Source organism: Pelobates fuscus, chromosome 11, assembly GCF_036172605.1.
Source record: "Pelobates fuscus isolate aPelFus1 chromosome 11, aPelFus1.pri, whole genome shotgun sequence".
Classification (NCBI taxonomy): domain Eukaryota; kingdom Metazoa; phylum Chordata; class Amphibia; order Anura; family Pelobatidae; genus Pelobates; species Pelobates fuscus.
The window spans coordinates 56,982,588-57,006,142 of NC_086327.1; positions in this window are offsets into that span (position 1 = coordinate 56,982,588).

Sequence of the window (23,555 nt, forward strand, 5' to 3'; positions counted from 1 at the left end):
CTGAGACCTCCATGCGCCCAGAACTTCGTTCTGGAACTACCGAACGACGGGCCGTTCGGTAGTTACACTTAATCGGCTATGGTGGAATCCAGCGAACACGGAGATAGTTGTGGATGACAAGAATTTCGTATAGTTTTAACAGGCGAACGGAGACCGACTGCAGGGCCAAAACTTGTGGAACTCTTTTCGGCTAGAAAATCCGTGCGGTCGGTCAAAACTTCAAACATCCATAACTCCCGAACCCCTCAACCGAATGGGCTGAAATTTGGACATATTGTCCTCCTAACCAAGACCTATCAAGCGGTGCTGGACTTAAAGGTGTACCCCCTGTTATTGGGGTACATCCAGAACTGGGGTAAAATATTGTACGTTATAATTATGTTATGTGTTTATCTGAGGGGAGGAGACGTGGGGGTGTTACCCTGTGTATGATTGGTTATTTTCATCCTCTCCCTGGGAGTGTCCTGTGTGTACCTTTTCCTAATAAAATGCAGGCTGGGTGTTCCAGTCCTCAGTTCATCTTGACCCTTCAAAACGTAGCCTCGTCTCGTTCTTGGAAGGGAATTATTTGGGGATGTTATTCTGCTCCTGTTACAGCTGAACCTGACTCTCGCTCTGGATATCGTGGATGGGATTACACCAGCTTAACTTCTCCACAGCAGCTTGCAGGGAAAAAGGACGTCTTCAACGGCAGATACCCTCTCTCTACCTGGGTAGCCGTTACACCTATCTAGGGGTAACAGTCTCTATTCTGCTCTGTGTCAATGTGTATCATGGTCTCTGAGGACAGGTGTCAATCCATATCTGCCAAGTGACCCTATGTAGGGGGAACAGTCTCTATCCTGCTCTGTTTCAGTGTGTATCAGGGTCCCTGAGGACAGGTGTCAATCCATATATGCCAAGTGACCCTATGTAGGGGTAACAGTCTCTATTCTGCTCTGTGTCAATGTGTATCATGGTCTCTGAGGATAGGTGTCAATCCATATCTGCCAAGTGACCCTATGTAGGGGGAACAGTCTCTATCCTGCTCTGTTTCAGTGTGTATCATGGTCTCTGAGGACAGGTGTCAATCCATATCTGCCAAGTGACCCTATGTAGGGGTTACAGTCTCTATGCTGCTCTGTTTCAGTGTGTATCAGGGTCCCTGAGGACAGGTGTCAATCCATATATGCCAAGTGACCCTATATCTATTCTGCTCTGTGTCAGTGTGTATCAGGGATACTTAGGATAGGAGCCAATCCATATCTGCCAAGTGACCCTATCTAGGTGTAACAGTCTCTATTCTGCTCTGTGTCAATGTGTATCATGGTCTCTGTGGACAGGTGTCAATCCATATCTGCCAAGTGACCCTATGTAGGGGCTAACAGTCTCTATTCTGCTCTGTGTCAATGTGTATCATGGTCTCTGTGGACAGGTGTCAATCCATATCTGCCAAGTGACCCTATGTAGGGGGAACAGTCTCTATTCTGCTCTGTGTCAGTGTGTATCATGGTCTCTGAAGACAGGTGTCAATCCATACCTGCCAAGTGACCCTATGTAGGGGGAACATTCCCTATTCTTCTCTGTGTCAGTGTGTATCAGGGGCTTTGAGGACAGGTGTCAATCCATATCTGCCAAGTGACCCTATGTAGGGGTAACAGTCTCTATTCTGCTCTGTTTCAGTGTGTATCATGGTCTCTGAGGACAGGTGTAAATCCATATCTGCCAAGTGACCCTATGTAGGGGGAACAGTCTCTATTCTGCTCTGTGTCAGTGTGTATCATGGTCTCTGAGGACAGGTGTCAATCCATATCTCCCAAGTGACCCTATGTAGGGGGAACAGTCTCTATTCTGCTCTTTGTCAGTGTGTATCAGGGTCTCTGAGGACAGGTCTCAATCCATACCTGCCAAGTGACCCTATGTAGGGGGAACAGTCTCTATTCTGCTCTGTGTCAGTGTGTATCATGGTCTCCGAGGACAGGTGTCAATCCATATCTGCCAAGTGACCCTATGTAGGGGGAACAGTCCCTATTTTGCTCTGTGTCAGTGTGTATCAGGGGCTTTGAGGACAGGTGTCAATCCATATCTGCCAAGTGACCCTATGTAGGGGGGAACAGTCCCTATTCTGCTCTGTGTCAGTGTGTATCAGGTATCATTAGGATAGGTGTCAATCCATATCTGCCAAGTGACCCTATGTAGGGGGAACAGTCTCTATCCTGCTCTGTTTCAGTTTGTATCAGGGTCCCTGAGCACAGGTGTCAATCCATATCTGCCAAGTGACCCTATGTAGGGGTAACAGTCTCTATTCTGCTCTGTGTCATTGTGTATCATGGTCTCTGAGGACAGGTGTCAATCCATATCTGCCAAGTCACCCTATGTAGGGGTAACAGTCTCTATTCTGCTCTGTGTCAATGTGTATCATGGTCTCTGAGGACAGGTGTCAATCCATATCTGCCAAGTGACCCTTTGTAGGGGGAACAGTCTCTATCCTGCTCTGTGTCAGTGTGTATCATGGTCTCTGAGGACAGGTGTCAATCCATATCTGCCAAGTGACCCTATCTACATACAAAATGGTAATAGGTAAATGGTAATTGATAAAGCCTGTTTAGGTGAAACGCGTCAATGGTTTTACATTGTGTATTTTAATAATAAAAGTGATTTTGGTTACCTTTTTTATAGGACCAACTCCTACTTTATTTTACCTTATACACAATTTTGTTATTCCTGGCATTTTCATATTTTTATATATATTTCTTACTTTTATTTTATTATTTTTTATCTTTTATTACTCGAATCCTGAGTCAAAGAAATCCTAGGTGGGGATTATTCCACCAGCACTGTATTAATAGAGCAGTATTTCCTGCTCTATACTTGTAAGTATATTTTATTTATTTTTTGTATTTCCAAATACTTTTCCTACTGAGAGCACTATCGTTGTTTCCCATACATTTCGGAGTACCAAGGTTGGATTGACGGACGATTCCTCCAGTTTATCCTGGTAGCGGGGATCATACCGCTACAACGCCCATAAGTCTAGAGCTGGTTCAAAGCTCCTGCAAATGTGAGTGTATTATCCTATTTTTTACTCTTCATTTTATCCTTGGAGCCGCAATACTTCACTATTGGCAGTTTGTCGTGTTTCCTATTTTGTCTCCACATATACGGATTATCCTACTACCCGGACGGATCAACTCCTGAGGACTGTATAGATATCCCACCAAGTTATATCAGTGAGACTTTTTATTTTTATTTTTTATTTTTATTTTTTATTTTTATTTTTATACTGTATTTTTATCATTCATAAGGACTCTTTTTATATATATTTTTTTTCTACACTTGTTTCTAGAGACTTACGCTTACCGTTACCATCGCATTGTGACCATTTGGTCTGGTTTGTACTGTATTATTACTCTCTAGCGCAGCCCTTCCCCCCTCTTTTTATTCTCAATCCATACCTGCCAAGTGACCCTATGTAGGGGGAACAGTCCCTATTCTGCTCTGTGTCAGTGTGTATCAGGGGCTTTGAGGACAGGTGTCAATCCACATCTGCCAAGTGACCCTATGTCGGGGTAACTGTCTCTATTCTGCTCTGTGTCAGTGTGTATCATGGTCTCTGAGGACAGGTGTCAATCCATATCTGCCAAGTGACCCTATGTAGGGGTTACAGTCTCTATGCTGCTCTGTTTCAGTGTGTGTCAGGGATCCTTAGGATAGGTGTCAATCCATATCTGCCAAGTGACCCTATGTAGGGGTAACAGTCCCTATTCTGCTCTGTGTGAGGAGGAGGAGCGAGAAATGAGTAGCTCGGCATCCAACCTTGTGCAAATGGGGTCTTTCATGCTGTCGTGCCTGTTGAGGGACCCTCGTATAAAAAGGCTGAAGGAGAACGACCTGTGCTGGGTGTCCACGCTACTAGACCCCCGGTATAAGCAGACAGTGGCGGAAATGTTACCGAATTACAAGTCGGAAAGGATGCAGCATTTGCAAAATAAATTAAAAAGTATGCTTTACACAGCGTACAAGGGTGATGTCACAGCACAACGGGAATCTAACAGGGGAAGAGGTGACAGTCAGTCATCCTACTCCTCCCACGACCACGCCATACCTGCCAAGTGAACCTATGTAGGGGGAACAGTCTCTATTCTGCTCTGTGTCAGTGTGTATCAGGGATCCTTAGGTTAGGTGTCAATCCATATCTGCCAAGTGACCCTATCTAGGGGGAACAGTCTCTATTCTGCTCTGTGTCAGTGTGTATCATGGTCTCTGAGGACAGGTGTCAATCCATATCTGCCAAGTGACCCTATGTAGGGGTTACAGTCTCTATGCTGCTCTGTTTCAGTGTGTGTCAGGGATCCTTAGGATAGGTGTCAATCCATATCTGCCAAGTGACCCTATGTAGGGGTAACAGTCCCTATTCTGCTCTGTGTGAGGAGGAGGAGCGGGAAATGAGTAGCTTGGCATCCAACCTTGTGCAAATGGGGTCTTTCATGCTGTCGTGCCTGTTGAGGGACCCTCGTATAAAAAGGCTGAAGGAGAACGACCTGTGCTGGGTGTCCACGCTACTAGACCCCCGGTATAAGCAGACAGTGGCGGAAATGTTACCGAATTACAAGTCGGAAAGGATGCAGCATTTGCAAAATAAATTAAAAAGTATGCTTTACACAGCGTACAAGGGTGATGTCACAGCACAACGGGAATCTAACAGGGGAAGAGGTGAAAGTCAGTCATCCTACTCCTCCCATGACCACGCCATACCTGCCAAGTGAACCTATGTAGGGGGAACAGTCTCTATTCTGCTCTGTGTCAGTGTGTATCAGGAATCCTTAGGTTAGGTGTCAATCCATATCTGCCAAGTGACCCTATCTAGGGGGAACAGTCTCTATTCTGCTCTGTGTCAGTGTGTATCAGGGGCTTTGAGGACAGGTGTCAATCCATATCTGCCAAGTGACCCTATGTAAGGGGAACAGTCTCTATTCTGCTCTGTGGCAGTGTGTTTCAGGGATCCTTAGGATAGGTGTCAATCCATATTTGCCAAGTGACCTTATCTAGGGGTAACAGTCTCTATTCTGCTCTGTGTCAATGTGTATCATGGTCTCTGGGGACAGGTGTCAATCTATATCTGCCAAGTGACCCTATGTAGGGGGAACAGTCACTATCCTGCTCTGTTTCAGTGTGTATCAGGGTCTCTGGGGACAGGTGTCAATCCATATCTGCCAAGTGACCCTATGTAGGGGGAACAGTCACTATCCTGCTCTGTTTCAGTGTGTATCAGGGTCCCTGAGGACAGGTGTCAATCCATATCTGCCAAGTGACCCTATGTAGGGGGAACAGTCACTATCCTGCTCTGTGTCAATGTGTATCATGGTCTCTCAGGACAGGTGTCAATCCATATCTGCCAAGTGACCTTATGTAGGGGGAACAGTCTCTATCCTGCTCTGTTTCAGTGTGTATCATGGTCTCTGAGGACAGGTGTCAATCCATATCTGCCAAGTGACCCTATGTAGGGGTTACAGTCTCCATGCTGCTCTGTGTCAGTGTGTATTAGGGATCCTTAGGATAGGTGTCAATCCATATCTGCCATATCTAGGGGTAACAGTCTCTATTCTGCTCTGTGTCAGTGTGTATCATGGTCTCTGAGGACAGGTTTCAATCCATATCTGCCAAGTGACCCTATGTAGGGGGAACAGTCTCTATTCTGCTCTGTGTCAGTGTGTATCAGGGGCTTTGAGGACAGGTGTCAATCCATATCTGCCAAGTGACCCTATGTAGGGGGAACAGTCTCTATTCTGCTCTGTGTCAGTGTGTATCATGGTCTCTGAGGACAGGTGTTAATCAATATCTGCCAAGTGACCCTATGTAGGGGGAACAGTCTCTATTCTGCTCTGTGTCAGTGTGTATCAGGGATCATTAGGATAGGTGTCAATCCATATCTGTCAAGTGACCCTATGTAGGGGGAACAGTTCCTATTCAGCGTCAGTGTGTATCAGGGTCTCTGAGGACAGGTGTCAATCCATATGTCGAGGTGTCAATATGTCAGGTGTCAATCCATATCCATTGTGATTTAGGAATGTTAGGTGATTTCTGCCCTTTATGGATTAAAACCAGACTCTGCATCAACTGTGTAATTTTCCATGGGAGTTTTGCCATGGATCCCCCTTCGGCATGCCACAGTTTAGGTGTTAGTTCCCTTGAAACAACTTTTCCATCACTTTTGTGGCCAGAAAGAGTCCCTGTGGGTTTTAAAATTCGCCTGCCCATTGAAGTCAATGGCGGTTCGCCCGGTTCGCCGGTTCGCGAACGTTTGCGGAAGTTCCTGTTCGCCGTTCGCGAACCGAAAATTTTGTGTTCGTGACATCACTAATCATAGTTTTAAAAAATATTTTTATGGTAATTGTATAAGGCAAACATTTATGAATCTGCAAAACATAGTTTGCGTGCTTTAATTGTCATATTAAGCTTTAAGTATGGAGTTTGCCATGAAAGACAAAAATGTTTGAAAAAATAAAAAATATTTATGCCATTGACCTCATTTAGAAAACTGTATATTTTAATATAGGATATAAAACATTTAGTTAAAACTATTTGAGGCAAAACCCTGAAAGTTAGTGAACCAGAAGTTCATTGCACTATGGACTTTGTAATCTCTGATACAGGCTGGTAGTACCTTGCCACATGATTTGTAAATGATCATTATAAAATGTTTGGTTAGAGGGACACTTCAGATTCCTAGAGCATATCAGTTTTCTTAAATGTTTTATGTGAGAACTGTGTGCCCTCTTTTTTCATTTTACAAAAAGTGCAGATTTCAATAGAAACTGGCACTTTTATCAATTAACCTTGTTACATCCCCTTCCACCCTCTATTTGTCAATCAAACAACTAGTCCTGTTGCTTCCCGGTTGCTCAGCTCAGTGGAGCTAAGGTAGCTAAACTGAGCACCTGTCTTGCAAAGTCTTCTACTTGAGCTGCATTAGGTCTGTAATTAGATAGCTACAAAAAGTCTGGGCTGTCAAATACTTTCTTACAAGAGATCTGCAGTTTTTGCAAGCATGTTTAGATATACCACCAATGAAAATAAATGCATTCATGTTTTTACTGGGGGTATATAGAAACAGTGTTTTTTTTATTTGAGCAATGGAGTGTCCATTTAAATTAAAAGTTAAAGAAATAGCTCTAAGACTATTTGTACAATACTACTAGCCAGACTTTAAATGTTACTTAACATTGCAAGCTTGGAATGTGAATGGCACACTAACTGAGGGTGACATTTTACTCACCAGGGCTAAATTGTCACTCGCCAATGGTTAAAGGCAAGCGAAGATTTTGAGCCCTGGCACAAATTACATTAGGGTCAGTGGAGGGCTAGCAACTTTTGGCCTTGGGGCAAGAACAATGTATAGAGTTTTAGAAAATATGCTAGCAAAATGGTGTCCCCCCTCCTCATCACTCTAATTATCAGCAGATTCTACTTCGAAGTCTGTTGAAAAGTGAACACAACTATAGTCTGTTCTCTTTCTGTCTTCAAATCTCGTTATAGCAAGGGGCTGTGCAAGGCTTATTAAAGTGAGACCAGGCTTCTAGAAGAGGGGGCATTGACAGACAGCTGATTGCATACCAGGAAGGAGGGGAGATGCTGTTAAGGTAACAGTTTAGCAGGTGGTGAGGATCATGAAAAAACTGATAAGAGATATTAAAGGTTAGTAAAAAAAGTTTAATTGAGGCAATGGGCAATAGCGTATAGAGTCTCCCTATAAAGCAGGGGTGGGGAACCTTCGGCCCTCCAGATGTTTTGGACTACATCTCCCATAATGCTCTTACAGCCATAATGCTGGCAAAGCATCAAGGGAGATGTAGTACAAAACATCTGGAGGGCCGAAGGTTTCCCACCACTGCTATAAAGCATTTAAACAATTAAGGAGGAACTGCTCACACACGGAGGACTTTCAGGTACAGGCCCAACATATAGCCGGTAAGCTGGTCAAAAAAGGTTACAATCAAAAACAGATCAATAGAGACATCCATATGATGTCCAAGAGAAATAGGAATGAGCTTCTAGCGGATGGCCCTATTAATAAAAAGAAAAAAACAGGGGAGAATTTCAAACAGGCTTTTTTCACACAATACAGTGTGGACCATTCAAAAATACAGAGGAGTTTGTATAAATTTTGGCCTATATTATTAGAGGATCCCATTTTGGGGGAACACCTATCTAATAGACCAAAAACTATTTATAGGAAACAACAAAACCTCAAAAATATACTAGCACCTAGTTATGCCCTAAGGAATGGATCCACAAGTAGAAATAAAAAAGAGCTAAAAGGTTTTAAGGGTTGCAAAAGCTGTAAAGCATGTTCACAAGTTAACACGGATAAAGTTACTTCATATAGCAGTTTTGTGACAGGGAAATCCTTTCCTATTAAATCAGAAATTGGCTGCCGCACTACCTGTGTGGTATATCTCCTCCAGTGCCCATGCGGCAGACAATATGTTGGCCGCACAAAAAGATGTCTAAAAGTAAGACTTCTAGAACATATAAATAACATAAAGAAACGATTGGAGACCCACTCAGTCCCCCTCCATTGTAACAGTTGCCCATCTTTTTGTTTGAAGGGACTGCACTGTATAGGGATAGAACAAATTCAATCCCACTGGAGAGGGGGTAACAAAGAGAAAAGACTGGCACAAAGAGAATCTTTTTGGATTCACAGGTTGCGCACTCTTACCCCTAGGGGTTTAAATGTGGACATGGATATCGTTTGTTTTTTGAATTAATTGAGTGTATATATCTTTAATCAAATACACAGTTAAATATAATATAATATAATTTGAACATCCAGTAAAATACAACACTATTTTAGTAGTAAAATGTATATCTCTTATGTCCCCTTTTTTTTGTAATGAACATTAAAGGTTCAACCTTTTATACGATTCTACACAATATGTATATGTAATCGAATATATAAATGAATATTCATGTCACTTCACATTAATGGTGATATAGTCATTTTAATTTTGATTGTTTAATCATTTGTTTAATTATCCTACACAATATGGATGTGCAATTGAATATAGGAAAATGGACATTTTATGTCACTTTTTTCAAATGAATTCACAATTGAGAATGTGAATTCATTCTACAATGTCACTTTAATAGATATTATGATAACAATATTGTCACTAACATACGAATTCACTATTATTATTGACAAATTAATTATGGTTGACGGTTAATATGATAAAAAAATGTTGTTGCTAATGTATGAATTCATATTCAGTATCATTGGTTATTAAGTAAAATTATAATTAAATTAAAATTAATATTATTGGTATTGCATAAATCCACTATTAGTATCACTAATGACTAAGTAATATTACACTTGATATAATGAATGATTGACTTGGATGGGAAGTTTTTTCATTCTTTTTAACTGGTTAAAGCTATCATTTCACTTAGAGGACGCATTATTTAGATTAAGATTTTTTTCTAATGTGATCAAAGAAAACATTCTAATAGTTTTTTATTCCTAGTGCCTAAGTTATACATTAGATGTCTCTTTAAGCCGTTATAAATGCTGTGGAACGCACAGCCATCTTTGCTTCCCGAGCATGGAACGCATAAAGATCACGTGATCGGCAATTATACACATGACGTATGACGTACGACGTGGCGCATGACGAATGCGGAAGTGGCTGGAGTTCCGAACGGACCCGGCTTTTTTCATTGCGGTTAAACAACTACACCTGAGAAGAAGTTTTCGGCGAATCGGAAGCAGGCATGGAGAAGACACCCACTATTCCACCAATGACTTGGAGGGCTTAGCCCTATATAATAGCTTTTTATTGTTAGCGTTTTTAGGATGCTGTTGTTTGTACCTGTAAAATTTGATTTACTGAAAGAGGTCCCTGAGGAAGTCCTTGCTGTAGAAGGACGAAACGCGTAGGACCAGCATCTCTTTCTTATTTGTTTTTATTATTTTATTCAATTTAACCTTTTTCAAGTGAATAAATCGCCTTTAAGTATTCCTTTGGTTGCTGTTTGTGAGATTCTATGCTGACCTGGATACCCTATCGGCTATCACTTGAGGAGGGAATTTTAAAGGAACACACCCCCTATTTCCACCAAGGGGAGGCACCTATAACACGCTTTATTATTCTGGAATATGTGAGTGCATTCTGATCACTGGCAATATTCACTATATTTTAGTAGCAATATTTGCACTATGTTTTGTCCTCTATTATAGGTACACTAGCAATATCCCAAAATATCCCATCAACTATACAGTCTTGCAATTTGGTTATCAGCTGGGAGATAACCCTGGGAGGCCGTGTACCTATCAGTTAAGTTAAAGTTTTTTGTGGTTTTTATCACTTTTCCACGGGTGTCCGTGTTGTTTTGTTATTTAAACAATCAAGACTGATAAGTAAAGCTGTTTTGAGTGATATTTCTTTAGTTCCACTAGTTTTTTTATGTATTTATTTTTTCCTTTTTATTTATTTTTATTATTTTTAAAAAATTCTTTCTTTATTCACAATCCTGCTGTGATAACAATAACACCATATCACTTATGTGTTCAATATACATTCAACAACAAAACAGTATGGCAAGTTTGCATGTAGCAGAATACAGAGGATTGTGTTTTTTTGTATGTGTAATGAAATAGTAGATTAAACAATAATGAAATAATAAAATATAGTATTATAAACAATAATTGAATGGTACTGCATCCCTCACCCAATTGATGTGTTAGGAGTAATGGACATGCTAATTTGGGTGAGAAGGTTGTAGATGCCTCTAGTAGGTTGATATGCTCTTGAAGGGACTTATGGCAGTAAGTAGATTCTAGAGGCTATAACCCCTTTAGTTGCATATGGCAAGGTATAACATTGTGGGTCGCTCATAAAGGGTGGGACAGGGACATAGGAGGTAGCGCATGTAGCTCGCATTAAAATTAGAAAAGAAAAAATGTGTGTTCAAAGGAACACCCCACAGGATTAGAGTGTTAAACTATGCAGATATAAGAAAAGGAAATAAACAATCTGTAAAAACAAAAGAAAAAACAACTGAACAATTTATACAGAGGCTGTCTGGTTGATCGCGGTCAGTTCAGGGCACCAGGCTTGAGGATGGGTCCCCTCAGGGGGCTGCTGGGATGATTGTGCAAACCCTCTCGGGGTCCCAGATAGTGGCAGTAAATGGTGTCTGCTGAGATGGTGCTTCGGCAGCCCGCTTGGAGAGCCCTAGTTTCTGTAGCATTTCAGTGATCTCAGCTGCGGCTGTGATGTTCAAGTCGCCAGAGTATCTTGTTATAATTAGGCACCTTGGCATATCCCAGCAGTATGGCATCTTGTGGCCAAAGAGTTATGTAGTTAAGTGTTGCAGTGAGTGTCTCCATTCCAGGGTGGCTCTGATTAGGTCAGGAAAGAATGTTAATGAGTGTTCCTCAAAGTTAAAGGGTGACCTGTTGCGGGTTGCTGCCATGAAGGCTATGCGATCCTGACATTGTTGAAAGAGAACTATAATGTCCCTGCTTGCTCTTTGAGTTCCTATAGTTTGTTTGGGGATTTTGTACCACCCGTCCAGAGGAATCGACTAGGCTCGTTTTGCAAAGAATAGGACAGTGAGCAGTCTGCGGAACAAGTGTGGGAATTCACTAGGTTCAAGGTTGTCAGGTAGGCCGCGTATTTTGAAATTTTTCCAGCACCTTTTGCCCTCCATGGATTCCAGGCGATCTTGGGCCTGTGTCTGAGTGTGCTGTAGGGTCAGAAAATGATTTTCCAAATATTTTATGCAGGTCTCGTGGTCAGCGGTATTCAGCCCTGTGTTGTGCAACCTTGCTGACACCCTGGGTATTTCTTCACGGAACTGGACAATATCTGCAGCTATATTATGGCGCAGCTCATCCAGGAGACCTCTCAGTATATGTTCGGTAACCAGAGGCTTCCCCACCTCTGGGGAGTACCTGGGTGTGGTGGGTACACAGAGGTCATAATCCATTTCATCAGCTAAGGATTTCTCACTGGATGCCCGCGAGGGTCTGTCAGACACCGGCGCCATTTCAGGCCTCACTGAGGTTAGCAGCCTTCTCAGAAGATCACTGATGTCCAAAACCTGAGCACAGGACCACCCGCAGCTGCTGTACAGGGGGAAGACCACTAAAGAAACATTAGAGAAGCCCTGGATGCAATTTGCACCACTCAGGGTGCTTTCTCAACCTTTTATTGAGAAAGAATCCTGAGTGGTGAGAAATGAGTTCAGTGCTTCTCTAATCTTTCTTTAGGGTCGGCTTCTTTGGTGGTCTTGTGGTGGAATCTCGGTAAAAATAAATTTAGTAGGCCGAGATTACCACGTGGCATGTGTACGTGCATATGCTGACGTATCGATCAGTTGGTTGCACGAGGCAAGATACGATCAGTAGTGTACGGAGCATGTGCAAGAATACAGGATGTAGTATTCCCCTCCTCCATTGTGCTGGACAGGCCATGCGGTCAAGCAGGAAGTTAATTCTTATTTGTATTGATTGGTCAAGAGAATGTGCGGGTGGAGCTAAATATGGGAGGAGTTATGTGCCTATATAAGGAGCCTGCACTATTGTCCGGGGCTCAATACTTGCTGTATTTTGGTGACATTAGTCCCTCTGAGTCCCGATCGGTGATCCAATAAAGAATCTCTTCCTTCCTGAAGAAACCTGTGTCCATCTCTCTGTGCTTCGCTTCCGTCAGTTTCTCCGGTATCATTTGGTGCATTGGCCGGGAAGCTCATCGTTCAACGGTAGCTGAGAGGCAGAGGCGTGAGACGGTCTATCTTTGCCCACGTTCTCTACGGCTGCACCCCTGAACTTCTGCGTGGACCTCCCTTCGTCTCGGCGCCACTGGTCTGTTGTCCAGGAGATCATCGGCCTCTACGTAAGAAGTGCTGGGGTGTCCCCGTCGATGAGTGTGAACTCAGGTTCAGGAACGAGGAGGTAAGACAACTGCTGTTTTAGACGGCAGACCCACTAGGGGTATACCGATTGTGCGGTAGGCCCAAAAGGGGTTTAAATCTGTGTATGGAATCTGCCCCCTCTGTCGGAGGGAAGGAGCGAAGGCGCACCGCTCAATCGAACGCTCTTTAGTAAGACCGTTTGATTTGGTTTGGAGTCAGGCGGGGTCCTGTGTAAATAGCCCTAGCCGGACACCGGTGGTCTTGTCTAGACTAGCGTTCTAGGGTGTATATTACGTTCGCTAGGTCGGAGGGACCGGGAGACTAAGCGGCGCCTGTGTAAATTCGGTTCGCTAGATCTCAACCTATCTTGGCTAAGTGGGAAGGCGTGTAAATTTGGAACCCACTAGATTTTTGATAGAGTAAATAGACTAAGAGGGTTCTGTTGTAAATTCCGCCCTCTAGTTCGCTATATGTGGTGCTTGGGCAGTGTGGCTAACCAAAACGGGTGTACATAGTTTTAGGTAGTCCATTCAAGGTACTGGCCAATAGTTTAGTTGGGAATTGTAAATGTGTTAAAGATTGTTAGTAAAGTGTATATCTTGTTAGATAGCGCGAGCTCAGCCATCTAGCGAGAGTGTTAATAGTGTGTTGCTGTATCATAGTGCACGGTACCATAACCCTGTATATTTACTGACACTGTATATAAGTACTAATCATTGTCGTCCATTGCATGTTTAACACCATAACCACTAATAATTGTATTGTGACCTTAAATTGTGCTTTGACCTATGCTAACCGTACTGTAACCGCTATTTGTAAAAGACGATGTTACTGGGGTGTATTATAGACGGGTAATTCATATATAGAGAATTATAGCGTGGGTGACTGTATAGTTTCGCCAAAGGGCATAATATTGATTATTTAGTGACTGGTGTAACAGCTGTGTGTGTACGGGAATTCCCTGAGTGTTTATTGTATTATTGTGTACGTTTCACTTGGTAACCGTACCACGTGGTGCTGTTGCCAGAGGAAACGGGTGTGACTGTTGAATAGAACGCGTGCATAGTATTCGTTGTCAACGACGTTCCATTGATAAGTATGGGTGCGTCGGAGTCAACGATTTTGGATCCCTTAGGTTGTATGGTAAAGCATTTTAAAAAGGGATTTAAAACATGTGATTTTGGGGTTAAAATGTCTCCTGTACGTTTGGTCACTTTGTGCACTAGGGAGTGGCCTATTTTGGTTGCGGCATGGCCGCCACGTGGTAGTTTGGATCCAACCCTGATACAGCGTGTACACGTGGCTGTGTCAGGTAGGTCTGAACTTTACGGACAGTTTCCATATATTGATTGTTGGAGACAGGCCGTAAACGACTCGCCAAAATGGATTCAGATATGCCACGAGGAGCAATGTCGCCTCATGGTGGCCAGGACTTGTTTGTCCACTAGGACTGTGGTTAGGCCCATTTTGGACACGCCCCCTGAGTCCGAGATCCCTTTGCCGCCCCCTTACTTCCCTACAGGAAGAGGTGACGCGAGTGCAGGAAGTTCTATACCCCTCCCCTCATTGCCCTCATCCACTTCCGCTTCCTCCTCCAGTACAGAATCCACCCCCCCCTCGTATTAAACCTCCCCTTCCGGAACCAGAACCAACCCCCGTTAGATCTGAATATCCTGATTTGGCGCCACTTCAAACTTCCGGTCAAGCTTCTTCTAGCTCGGCTGGGAGTATTCTATTTACTAGCTTTTCCCAAAATCAAGCTCCCACATCCTCATGCCCTATTAACCCCCGACTGTAACCCATAACTGACGCCCCTCCACGTAGCCCTATACTAACCCGACAACTGACCGGTACCCAACAACTTAGACATTATCAGATGCCTCTTCGTCTGAATCCTGGGTCAGCCTATCTCGATGCCGCAGGTCAAATGGCACATGCTGACCCAGTCTTCGTATATGTCCCGTTCACGACAACCGATCTCTTGAATTGGAAGACCCACAATTCTTCGTACACTGAGAAACCACAAGCTATGGCCGATCTGTTCACCTCGATAGTTCAGACACATAATCCGACATGGGCTGATTGCCAGCAGTTATTAATGACATTGTTTAATAATGAGGAAAGGACAAGGATTAACCAAGCGGCCATTAAAGCGCTAGAGGATAGAGCCCGTGCTTTAAATCAAGCCAATCCGGCAGCATGGGCCGCAACACATTATCCTAACACCGATCCCGACTGGAATGTTAATGGCGCAGATATGGTTCAACACAAAGCCTATAGAGACGCTATAATTGCTGGCATGAAAGCCGGAGGGAAGAAAGCTATTAATATGTCGAAGACAGTTGAGGTGATTCAGAAAAGTGATGAAGCGCCCAGTGTCTTTTATGACCGATTATTGGAGGCATACCGCTTGTATTCCCCCTTTAATCCGGAAGACGCTGATAATTCCCGAATGGTAAACTCCGCCTTTGTCAGCCAAGCTTACGGAGATATCAAGCGCAAGCTACAAAAGTTAGAAGGGTTTGCAGGAATGTCTATCACCCAACTAATGGAGGTAGCAAATAAAGTGTACATGAACAGGGAAACAGAGACAAAGAAAGAGGAAGAGCGCAAGATGCGTAAAAAGGCTGATATGCTAGCGGTAGCGATTGCAGGCGTAGATAGACGGGGCCCAGATAGAGGCGATAGTAGATGGAATAGGGAGCCTTTGAGTAGGAATCAGTGCGCGTATTGCAAGGAAGAAGGGCATTGGAGAAACGAGTGTCCGCAAAGAGAGCAGTACGAGAGAGACCTACCCAGGGCAGGTTACGGAAACTTTAGAGGCAGAGCGAGAGGTAGAGGAGGCCCCGGAGGGAGCAATGGTAATAGAGGGAGTAATGGGAACAGAGGAAGTGTAAGGGAAGATAGGTATTATCCAGCAGCGCAAAGGTCCCGCGATAGAGAAGGTAGGGACTTTGTAGGATTGGCTGACACGGTCATGGAGGACTATTGATACCGACCGGGCTCCATCCCCCTTGGTCGAGCGGAGCCTATGGTCGATGTATCAATAGGGGGAAAAAGGAGTGCGTTCATGATCGACACTGGTGCTGAACATTCGGTGGTGACTGACCTAGTTGCTCCTCCATCTGGAAGAACTATTACTGTAATAGGAGCAACTGGAAGAAGTGCTGCAAAACCGATTCTTAAAAGTCGACTCTGTACATTGGGAGGCCACGTAGTAAAACATCAATTCCTTTATATGCCTGAATGTCCAGTCCAATTGCTGGGACGTGATATGCTATCTAAGTTACAAGCGCAGATTACGTTCCTACCAAATGGAACAACATCCTTAAAGTTTAATGGACCTTCAGGTATTATGACATTATCCGTACCAAAGGAAGAAGAGTGGCGACTTTATACAGCGTTGACTAGCCAAAACCCCAGGAGTGATGAATCCTTATTCAACATACCAGGAGTTTGGGCAGAGAACAACCCACCAGGACTGGCCCGCAATATTCCACCTATTAAAATCGAACTAAAACTTGGGGTTTATCCAGTAAGCCTAAGACAATATCACATCCCGCAGAAGGCTAAGAAGAACATCCAATCTTATCTGGATAAGTTCATACGGTATGGTATCCTAAAATTCTGTACTTCCCCCTGGAACACCCCATTGCTGCCTGTTCAAAAGCCCGGTACAGATGAGTATCGACCTGTGCAGGACTAGAGAGCAGTCAATGATGCGGTTGTTAGTATACATCCAGTTGTGCCCAATCCATATAACCTGCTTGCTTTAATTCCGGGCGGGGCTACTTACTTTACAGTCCTAGACCTCAAAGATGCCTTCTTTTGCCTCCGAATTGCCGCAGAAAGCCAATGTATCTTTGCTTTCCAATGGGAAAACGCTGTAACGGGCTCAAAACGCCAAATGACCTGGACAAGACTGCCCCAAGGGTTTAAAAATTCACCTACCCTATTTGGTTCAGCTCTAAGTCAAGATTTATTGGATTTCGAGTCCATCCCAGGAGTGTGTGTATTGTTACAATATGTAGATGACTTGTTGATAGCAGCAGTTACAAAGGAAATATGTCAGCAAGCAACACACGATCTACTACACATTCTCTGGAAGGCAGGATACAAGGTGTCTAGAAAGAAGGCTCAGTTGTGTTTGCCAACTGTCAAATATCTGGGATTCCATATCTCCGAAGGTCAAAGAATTATGGGGCCAGAGAGAAAAGAAGCTGTGTGCCAAATACCGATACCCAAGAATAGAAGACAAGTGCGAGAATTCTTGGGGGCAGCAGGCTTCTGTAGGATATGGATTCCCAGCTACGCGATACTGGCAAAACCTCTGTATGCAGCTATCAAGGGTACAGAGCACAACCCCTTCTTATGGACTCAAGAACAGCAAACGGCATTTGAAGATGTGAAGAAGGCTTTGATGAGTGCCCCAGCATTAGGTCTACCTGATCACAAACGACCATTCTACCTGTATGTACATGAGCAAAGAAGAATGGCTGTGGGAGTATTGACATAGTACTTGGGATCATGGCAAAGACCTGTTGCCTACATGTCTAAACAACTGGATGCAGTGGCCAGGGGACTTCCACCTTGTCTAAGAGCCGTAGCTGCAGCTGCCCTGCTAGTAGCTGAAGCCGATAAACTCACTCTGGGTCAAGAACTTTATGTACGAGTCCCACATGCAGTACAGACGTTGTTGGATTACAAAGGGAATCATTGGTTTAGTAATAGCCGTATGACCAAGTATCAAGCAATGTTGTGTGAAAACCCAAGAGTGCATTTAGAGACTGTTAATACCTTAAATCCAGCTACCCTTTTGCCACAACCTACTGAAAGTCAACATGATTGTTTGGAAGTAATGGATGAAGTATTTTCAAGTAGACCAGATCTTCGTGATTTTCCCATCCAGAACCCCGATGTTCAATATTACACCGACGGCAGTAGTTATGTGAAAGAAGGAATCTGCTATGCAGGATATGCAGTAACAACAATAGACAAGGTGATAGAAGCTCGGCCACTGGCAAAAGGAACATCAGCACAAAAGGCAGAATTGATAGCACTGACACGAGCGTTACAATTGGCTGAAGGTTTAAGAGTGAACATCTACACGGACTCCAAGTATGCGTTTTTAACCACTCATGCCCACGGAGCTTTGTATAAAGAAAGAGGACTATTGAATTCAGAAGGCAAAGAAATCAAGTACGCAGCTGAAATCCTACAACTATTGGAAGCAGTGTGGGAGCCGAAAGAAGTCGGTATTATACATTGTCGAGCGCATCTGAGAGGAGATGGTGATGTAACCAAAGGAAATCGGATGGCAGATAGTGCAGCTAAGCGTGCCGCTGAATCAGAAAGACAGGAATATGTGGAGCATATAGCTGCTCTTATACCAACTCCACTGTCTCAATGGACTCCAGTTTATACAGCTCAAGAAGAGGAGTGGTTAAAGACTGAACCTGGAAAGTATTTGGAGAACAAATGGTATCAGTTAGAAGATGGAAGAATAGTCATTCCAGCATCACTAGCGGTAGAAATTGTCCAAAACTATCACAACGGGACACATTCTGGGAGAGACAGCACAGAAGAATCTCTCAGAAAACATTTCTACATACCAAGATTGTCCAACTTGACTCAGGCCATTGTACGAAGATGTGTAACGTGTGCTAAAAATAATGCAAGGCAAGGACCAGTAAAGCCACCAGGAGTCCAGTTTATGGGGGGACTCCCCATGTCCGATTTACAAATTGACTATACAGTGATGCCTAAATCTGGTGGGCATCGCTACTTACTGGTAGTTGTGTGCACCTATTCAGGCTGGGTAGAAGCATGTCCTACTCGTACAGAGAAAGCAGGAGAAGTTGTGAGATTCCTGCTACGAGAAATAAAACCCCGATATGGACTACCCTGCTCTATAGGATCGGACAATGGTCCAGCTTTTGTTCATCAGTGCCTACAACAACTGACTCATATGCTTGGTATAAAGTGGAGGCTTCATACGGCATATAGACCCCAGAGTTCTGGTAAGGTAGAGAGAATGAATAGAACTATTAAGAATCAGTTGGCTAAAATGTGTCAGGAAACCCAACTTAAGTGGAACGTTCTCTTGCCCATAGCTCTATTGCGAATCCGCAGTACACCTACCAGAAGGATGGGCCTCTCTCCTTTTGAAATCATGTATGGGCGACCACCTCCCGTACTTGGTAACTTAAGGGGGGATTTGAGTCAGTTGGGAGAAGGAATTACCCGGCAGCAGGTTGTAGAGTTGGGTAAGACTATGGAGGAGGTACAGAAATGGGTACAAGATAGATTACCTGTGAATATTTATCCCCCAGTTCATAGTTACCATCCAGGAGACCAAGTGTGGATTAAAGAGTGGAATAATGTACCGTTAGGGCCCAAGTGGAGAGGTCCTTATGTTGTTCTTTTGTCTACCCCTACAGCGATAAAAGTAGCCGAAGTGACTCCGTGGATACATCACTCCAGGGTTAAACCAGCAGCAGTCGATTCTTGGCAAGCTACAGTAGATCCAGAGAATCCCTGCAAGATCCGGTTAAAGCGCACGACTCAGTCGGAGTGACGAGGAACCTTGTGGATTACAAATTGTATTGTTTCAGAGATTTGGTAAGTGAGTGAGAAGGCCATAATAAAGCCTGTCTGCTCACCAACGAGTGTATAAGCCAGGAAAAGTCCCGAAGGGACCCCTGTGAAGACGAGCAGAACTCCATTCCCTGCAGCCCTTACATCCTGGAAGCTGAGGTGCCTTCGCACGGACGAAGACTGAGGATGACGACGAAAGATGTGTTTCTAATAATGTTTTTATATGTGTATTTTTATATTCAGGAAGGTAGAGGTACCGACACTCCTAGCTGTGAGGTATGCATTAAGACTACAAGAACAGGTAACCATATTTCCCAGACCCTAATTTGGCATTCGCAATACGAGTGTAAAGGAGATGTATCAAGATGTAGATACTTAAATATAGAATATAGTGTGTGCCATTTAGGAGTAGGAGAACCTAAGTGCTTCAGTCCAGAGTATCAACCTCGTACAATTTGGTTGACTCTCAGGAATGGAGATCCTCAGGGGACCCTAATTAATAAGACGGTATTAGAATCCGTACATTCTTCGGGTGTTCTGCTATTTGATGCGTGTAAGGCGATATCAAGTGGTAGAAAGCCGTGGAATGTATGTGGGGATCTTAGATGGGAGAGGACGTATGGGTCTAACGATAAATATATTTGTCCCAGTAGTAAAAATAAGTATGTGAGCCCTAGATGCCCAAATAGAGATTATAACTTTTGCCCATATTGGTCTTGTGTGGGGTGGGCAACTTGGGGACAGACAGTAGACAAGGACATGATTGTGACTAAGTTGCCTACCAGTCCATATTGTAAGTCTATGGAATGCAATCCAGTCCATATACTTATAAATAACCCCGACAAGTTCTTAGATAAATATGGTAATTTATTTGGGTTTCAAATATATGGGACGGGTTTAGATCCTGGGACAGTATTGTTTATAGGGATAGAGACTGATACGGTATCCTCCCAAACTCATCAAGTATACCATTCCTTTTATGAAGAGATGAGCATAGATAATAAGATCCCCCATAATGCTAAAAACCTGTTCATTTATTTAGCCGAAAGTATTGCCGGTAGTCTTAATGTTACCAACTGCTATGTGTGTGGAGGTACTAACATGGGAGACCAATGGCCTTGGGAAGCAAAGGAGGTAATGTCCGGTTCTGAGGCAGTTGACCAATTAATATCTACACAAGCCGATTATCATATGAGTGTTAGAGGTAAATCTGAGTGGAGATTAAAGACCTCCATCATAGGTTATGTTTGCATAGCAAGGAAAGGAATGATGTATAATACTTCTGTAGGAGAATTAACTTGTCTAGGGCAAAAAGCTTATGATGATGATACGAAGAATACAACTTGGTGGTCGGCTTCAAATGTCTCAGAACCATCTAACCCGTTTGCTAGATACGCCAATTTAAAGGATGTGTGGTTTGATCTATCCATCACATCTACCTGGAGAGCCCCCGCAAATTTGTACTGGATCTGTGGTAAGAAAGCCTATTCGGAGTTGCCACAGGACTGGGAAGGGGCATGTGTGTTGGGTATGCTCAAACCATCCTTCTTCTTGTTACCTATTGAAACAGGTGAGACTTTAGGTGTTAAAGTGTATGATGTGAATCATAGGAAGAAAAGGGGACCCATAGAGATAGGCGCCTGGGAAGATAATGAATGGCCTCCCCAGCGTATTATAGATTACTATGGGCCAGCCACGTGGGCAGAGGATGGTACCTTTGGTTATAGAACCCCAATTTATATGTTCAACCGTATTATAAGATTACAGGCAGTGGTTGAGATCATTACTAACGAGACATCACAAGCGCTCAATCTTCTAGCGAAGCACAATACCAGGATGAGGACAGCAGTGTACCAAAATAGATTAGCCTTGGATTACCTTTTGGCAGTAGAGGGAGGTGTATGTGGGAAGTTTAACCTGAGCAATTGCTGTCTTCAAATAGATGACGAAGGGCAAGCAATAGCTGAGCTTACTAGCCATATGGTTAAACTAGCGCATGTGCCTACTCAGGTATGGAAAGGGTATAATCCAAGTAGTTGGTTTGGTAGCTGGTATGAGTGGTTTGGAGGGCTTAAGGCAGTGGTAGGTGGAGTCCTACTGATTTTAATGTTGTGTATACTCCTGCCGTGTTTTATACCCTTAGTAGTTAGGTCTGTGCAAAGCCTGATAGAAAATATAGCAGAGAGGAAGGCTGCTGCACAGATAATGGCAATTTATAAATATAAGGCTCTAGATCAGGGAGAACCAATGCAGGAAGATGAGTGTTGAAGATTCACATCATAAGATAAGTCTGGTCTGGTTCAAGGTAACTTGCGGTGTATGCAAACCAAGGTTAAGTGATGCCTCAAGTAATTGTGAAATATCAAGAGGCATCAAAGGGGGGAATGTGGTGGAATCTCGGTAAAAATAAATTTAGTAGGCCGAGATTACCACGTAGCATGTGTACGTGCATATGCTGACGTATCGATCTGTTGGTTGCACGAGGCAAGATACGACCAGTAGTGTACGGAGCATGTGCAAGAATACAGGATATAGTATTCCCCTCCTCCATTGTGCTGGACAGGCCATGCGGTCAAGCAGGAAGTTAATTCTTATTTGTATTGATTGGTCAAGAGAATGTGCGGGTGGAGCTTAATATGGGAGGAGTTATGTGCCTATATAAGGAGCCTGCACTATTGTCCGGGGCTCAGAACTTGCTGTATTTTGGTGACATTAGTCCCTCTGAGTCCCGATCGGTGATCCAATAAAGAATCTCTTCCTTCCTGAAGAAACCTGTGTCCATCTCTCTGTGCTTGGCTTCCGTCAGTTTCTCCGGTATCAGTCTCCCACCTGTAAAGCAGCTGCAGGTGGTCCTATGCTCAGGTTTTGGACTTTTTATACTTTGTTCACTCACAACTTCTTTTTTTTTTTCATTTTTCACATGCTTGGACCAATACAGCATAATGAGGACTGCTGTTAATAATAAGGACATCTTGCCATATGTATTTTCTGTTTTGACTTAAATAAACGTGCATCTTTTCTATGATTTCTTCCTGATGTATATTTGGGGATCAACAAACGTGTCCTGTGTAAAGTATCATCTTCTCTAGACAATTGTAATGGAACAAGCCAGAGATTTACTCTTTTCCCTCTATTGCAGAGGTCCTAGAGTAAGCAATTGGAAAACATGTTGACGGGATAGGTGTCCTATGTGGAGATACTAATAACATGATTGAGTTGTTTATGGACAATATTCTTTTAACAATATCAGGGCCAAGAATATCCTTTCCATGCCTGCTCCAAACAAGTGATCACTTTTCATGGATTTCAGGTAATAAAGTTAATAAATTCAAATGAGATGGCTTAGATGTATCAATCAATGAGACAGACATTTTAGCCTTGTCTTCTTCCTTTGGGTTTAGAGCCAACTCTATTGAAATGAATTATATTGGCGTGCAACTCACCCCTGTATGTGGATCTCTAAAAAATGCACAGTGTTTCATTATATAAGTTAATTAAAACCCTGCTTCTAAAATGAACATCATATACCTTATCCCTCTTGGGACAATTTTTTTCACATAAAATTATGTTCCTTCCAAAAATCCTTTATTACTTTTGATCACAGTGTTTCCTGTGATGGCATTTGAATGTTGTAGAACTTAGCCACATATGCCTGGATGACTCAGCTCTGTGCTTTAGAAATTGTGGTGTAAGGGGAAGTTTTATCCATCTTAGGTTGGATTGTACCTTCATCTTCCCTTTTTAGACAAAATACACATTTTACCGACTGAGTTAGGTCATTGGCATTCACCTTAAACCTGACCAACTACTGAAATGCTGTACAAACTATCTTACGACATCTGAGTTGCACCCATGCCACAAGATCTGCACTGCCACCAGAGCCGGCCTTAGGGGTGTGAGAGCTGTGTGGCTCACACATGGCCGGCTGGGATTATACATTTATTTATTTTTTTAATCACCCAACATTGCGGCTGAGCTTACCATGCGACGGAGGCAGAGCTAAAATGGCGGTGGGGCAGAGTTAAATGTGCCGGGTGACTGCAGCATGGGAGGCAAGA